Source organism: Salvelinus sp. IW2-2015, unplaced genomic scaffold (genome assembly GCF_002910315.2).
Source record: "Salvelinus sp. IW2-2015 unplaced genomic scaffold, ASM291031v2 Un_scaffold1897, whole genome shotgun sequence".
NCBI lineage: Eukaryota > Metazoa > Chordata > Actinopteri > Salmoniformes > Salmonidae > Salvelinus > Salvelinus sp. IW2-2015.
In genome coordinates, this window is record NW_019943258.1 from 49,250 (window position 1) to 54,820 (window position 5,571).

The window sequence follows — 5,571 nt, forward strand, 5'->3', positions numbered from 1 at the left end:
GCCCCCTGGCTGGCTGTAATATGGGTCTGATAATCAGGGAGGAGAAGGGGGAGAGGAGAGAAGAGAACAGTGAGGATGGGGTCTAGACAGGGTATCAATGGTATCACTACAGTAACTTCATAATCATCCTCAGCCATCATTATAACCTAAAGCTCTCAGTCTCTCTCTCTCTGTCTCTCTCTCTTCTCTTCTCTGTCTCTCTCTCAGTCTCTCTCTCTGTCTCTTCTCTCTCTCGTCTCTCTCTCTTCTCTTCTCCTCTCTCGTCTCTCTCTCTGTCTCTCTTCTCTTCTCTGTCTCTCTCTCTGTCTATCTCTGTCTCTCTCTCTGTCTCTGTCTCTCTCTCGTCTCTGTCTCTCTCTCTTGTCTATGTCTCAGTCCTCTCTCTCTCTGTCTCTGTCTCTGTCTCTGTCTCTGTCTCTCTCTCTCTCTCTGTCTGATGTCTCTGTCTCTCTCTCGTCTCTGCTCTCTCTCTCCTCTCTCTCTCTCAATTCAATTCAATTCAAGAGGCTTTATTGGCATGGGAAACATTGTGTTAACATTGCCAAAGCAAGTGAGGTAGATAATATACAAAAGTGAAATAAACAATACAAATTAACAGTAAAACATTACACATACAGAAGTTTCAAAGCAATAAAGACTTACAAGTGTCATATTATATATATATACAGTGTTGTAGCAATGTACAAATGGTTAAAGCACACAAGTTAAAATAAATAAACATAATATGGGTTGTATTTACAATGGTGTTTGTTCTTCACTGGTTGCCCTTTTCTTGTGGCAACAGGTCACAAAATCTTGCTGCTGTGATGGCACACTGTGGAATTTCACCCAGTTAGAGTATGGAGTTTATCATAATTGGATTTGGTTTCGAATTCTTTGTGGATCTGTGTATCTGAGGGAAAATATGTGTCTTAATATGGTCATACATTGGCAGGAGGTTAGGAAGTGCAGCTCAGTTTTCCACCTCATTTTGTGGGCAGTTGGCACATAGCTGTCACGATCGTGTGGAGGATTGACGGACCAAAACGCAGCATTAGGAAAATAAGCCATCTTCCTTTTATTGAGAAGAAGGAAAAAACGAAACAAAAACACTTACAAAACTAACCAAAACAATAAAACGACCGTGAAGCTATGAACGTAGTGCACAACAGGCTACAAACGTATAACATAGACAATTACCCACAAAACATGATGCCTATGGCCACCTTAAATATGGCTTCCAATCAGAGACAAATGAAAAACATCTGTCTCTGATTGAGAACCACTCAGGCAACCATAGACATAGCTAGACACATTCACTCAACCATAGACTTCCCTAGAAACATTCACTCAACACAAACCCATACACTCTAACAAAATCCCCCTAGACACTACAACCACCCAAGACAAGACAAAAACACAAACATACCCCATGTCACACCCTGACCTAACTAAAATAATAAAGAAAACAAAGAATACTAAGCCAGGGTGACAGTACCCCCCCCCAAAGGTGCGGACTCCGACCGCACAAACTGACATAGAAAGGGAGGTTCGGGTGGGCCCCCTCATGGCGGCGGCTCGGGTGCGGGACGTGGCCCCCACTCCCACCATTGTCAATACCCGCTTTGGTAGCCTCCTCCAAATGGCCATCCTCCAAAATACCCACACCTAAAATAATAGGCCTCAGCAGACAAGGGGCAGCACCGGACAAGGGGCAGCACCGGACAAGGGCAGCACCGGGACAAGGGCAGCACCGGGACAAAGGGGCAGCTCCGGACTGAAGGACGGCACTCCGACTGAGGGGCGGATCCTGGCTGGCTGGCCTGGCGGATCCTGGCTGGCTGCGGCTCTGGCTGCATTGGTACTGGCTTGGTCTGGTGGCTGACGGTCTGGCTGGTCATGCGGGCTGACGGCTCTGGCTGGTCATGGCTGGCTGACGCTCTGGCTGGTCATGGCTGGCTGACGGCTCTGGCTGTCATGGCTGGCTGACGGCTCTGCTGGTCATGCTGGTGACGGCCTGGCGTCATGGCTGGCTGACGGGCTCTGGCTGCGTCATGGCTGGCTGACGGCTCTGGCTGGTCATGGCTGCTGGCAGCTCTGGCTGTGTCACTGGCTGGCTGGCGCTCTGGCAATCCTGTCTGGTTGGCGCTCTGGCAGATCCTGTCCTGGTTTGGCTGCTCTGGCAGTCCTGTCTGTGTTGGCGGCTCTGGCAGATCCTGCTCTGGTTGGCCCTGGCAGATCCTGACGACAAATGGCTCTAGCGGTCCTGACTGACTAACGGCTCTGACGGCTCGGACAGACGGGCGGCTCTAATGGCTCTGTGCAGGACGGATGGCTCAGATGGCGCTGGGTAGACGGATGGCTGCATGGATATGGCGCTGGGGACGGATGGCTCAGATGGCGCTGGCGTAGGACGGATGCTCAGATGGCGTGGGTAGACGATGGGTCTCGCTATCCTGTCTGGCGGAAGCGCTGGCTGATCCTGTCTGGCGGAAGGCTCTGGCTGATCCTGTCTGCGGAGGCTCTGCGGCTCCTGTCTGGCGGATGGCTCTAAATGCTCATGGCAGACGGGCGGCTTTGAGGCTCAGTCCAGACGGGCGTTCATCGGCGCTGGGCAGAGCGGACAGTTCAGGACGCCGCTGGGCAGACGCAGACTCTGGCCGGCTGAAACGCACTATAGGCCTTGGTGCGTGGCGCCGGACTGGAGGACCGGGCTAAGGACACGCCACCTTTAGGCTAGTGCGGGGAGCAGCAGGACGCACAGGACTCTGGGGACACACAGGAGGCTTGGTGCGTGGTGTAGGCACTGGTGGTAATGGGCTGGAGACACGCACCACAGGGAGAGTGCGTGGAGGAGGAACAGGGCTCTGGAGACGCACTGGAAGCCGGGTGCGTGTGTGTAGGCACTGGTGGTACTGGCGGGGCGGGGAGGTGGCGCCGGAAATACCGGACCGTGCAGGCGTACTGGCTCCCTTGAGCACGCTGCTAGCCTGCCCACCTTACCTGGTTGTATGATCCGTCGCGCCGACCAGTGCGGTAGGTGGAATAACCCGCACGGCCTCGGCCTAGTAGGCGAACCGGGGACACCAACGTAAGGCTGGTGCCTATGTAAGCGCGGGCCGAGGAGACGCACTGGATGCCAGACGCGTTGAGCCGGCTTTCATGCACCTGGCTCAATGGCCCAATCTAGCCCTACCAGTGCGGGAGGTGGAACAACACACTCCGGCCTATGAACACGTACAAGGAGACACTGTGCGCCTCTATCGCGTAAAACACGGTGTCCGCGCCGTATCCCGCTCTCCACGGTTAGCCTGGGAAGTGGAGCAGCGTCTTCCTACCTGCCCTCGGCGCCCCGACCTCTTAGTCCCCCCCCAAGAAATTTTGGTCGGGAGTACTCACGGGCTTCCAGCCTTGCCTCCGTGCTGCCGCCTCATATCGCCGCCTCTCTGCTTCGCTGCCTCCAGCTCAGCTTTGGGGCGGCGACTATTGCTGCCTGGTTGAGCCCAAGGTCCCCTTACCATCCAAGTTGCGTCCTCCCATGTCCAGAAATCCTGGGTAGGTGGGTCCTGTTGCCGTTTCACACGCTGCTTGTCCTTTGTGGGTAATTCTGTCACGATCGTGTGGAGGATTGACGGACCAAAACGCCAGCATTAGGAAAAAATGCCTCTTCCTTCTTATTGAGAAGAAGGAAAAAAACGAAACTAAAACACTTAACAAACTAACCAAAACAAAAACGACCGTGAAGCATGAACTAGTGCACAGTACAGGCTACAAACGTAAATAGACAATTACCCACAAATACATGATGCCTATGGCCACCTTAAATATGGCTCCCAATCAGAGACAAATGAAAAACATCTGTCTCTGATGTAGAACCACTCAGGCAACCGATAGACAATACTAGACACGATTCACCAACCATGACTTCCCTAGAAACAATTCACTAACACAAACCCATTACACTCTCTTAACCCAAAATCTCTCTCCTTTCTCGACATCACCTGGCCATCATCTGGACATTATCTGGCCATCATCTGGACATTATCTGGACATTATCTGGCCATCATCTGGCCATCATCTGGACCCCATCTGGACATTATCTGGCCATCATCTGGCCATCATCTGGACATCATCTGGACACCATCTGGACATTATCTAGCCATCATCTGGACATTATCTTACCATCATCTGGCTATCATCTGGCTATCATCTGGCCATCATTTGGACATCATCTGGATATCATCTGGACATTATCTGGCCATCATCTGGACATCATCTGGACATCATCTGGCTATTATCTGGCCATCATCTGGATATCATCTGGACATTATCTGGCCATCATCTGGACATTATCTGGCCATCATCTGGACATTATCTGGCCATCATCTGGACATCATCTGGCCATCATCTGGACATTATATGGCCATCATCTGGACCCCATCTGGACATTATCTGGCCATCATCTGGACATCATCTGGACACCATCTGGACACCATCTGGACATTATCTGGCCATCATCTGGACATTATCTTGCCATCATCTGGACATCATCTGGCTATCATCTGGCCATCATTTGGACATCATTTGGATATCATCTGGACATTATCTGGCCATCATCTGTTTGTTTCTTTGTTTTCACTTCATGTTTGTCTGATTAATTCTTTATGTACCTGGTTATTACTTTATAGCAATTCAAAACACATACAGGTTTTACAATAAAATCTGCTTTTTTTATAGTTCGACATATTTTCATAATTTACACAAGATTCATCAGAGGTTTTGAAATGTCACTCAAAGCCCAACATGACTATATCCCTAACTATCATATCACCATCAGTGTAACAGCTCCATAAAACACATCACTGACAACCGTAAGAGATTATAGAGAGCACCAATATTATAACTGCATGGTTCTGCACCATATCCTCTCATCTCAATCAGTATGTGAGGCAGCATGGCAGCATGGAGTGGTGTAGCTAGCTAGCCTACGAGGGGTGCTGTACTAGTGATTGAGTCCTGTACTGAGAGAGACACAGAGTGAGAGAGAGAGATCTGATATCTAGTGAGGTAGGTAGGTATGGCAGCGCTGAGCCCTCTGTGCACACAGGGCATGAAATATGGAGCCGTGAAATAACATTTTATTTACAAAGGGCCCACTGGGCACAACGATGGCATGCCAAGGCTGCCTGCTGCCAATACTGAGCTACTGAGCCCTCACTTATAATTCACTTGAGTGCATTACCACATTACACAACCTGCAATCCAGAATGGGACGGGGAGGGATGGAGAGAAGGAGAGGGAAATAGCTAGTCATGATGGGTTTGATAGAAGTTGTATAGTTGATGGTGTGGAGAGGACCTAACAACATATCTATATCTTACTGTATATGCTACAGTAGAGGCTTATAGCCTCAGTACGACCTACCTATATAAGGGGAGGTATATGAAGGTATGCTGAGAACATCTGAGACCAGCACCCGAGTGTGATGAAAACCATTATTTGAAGGATCAGCCATTTCAGATCCCACCCCTCTCTCTCTCCCTCTTCTCTCCTCTTTCTCTCCTCTCGCGTTCCCCAATCTTAATCCCCTCT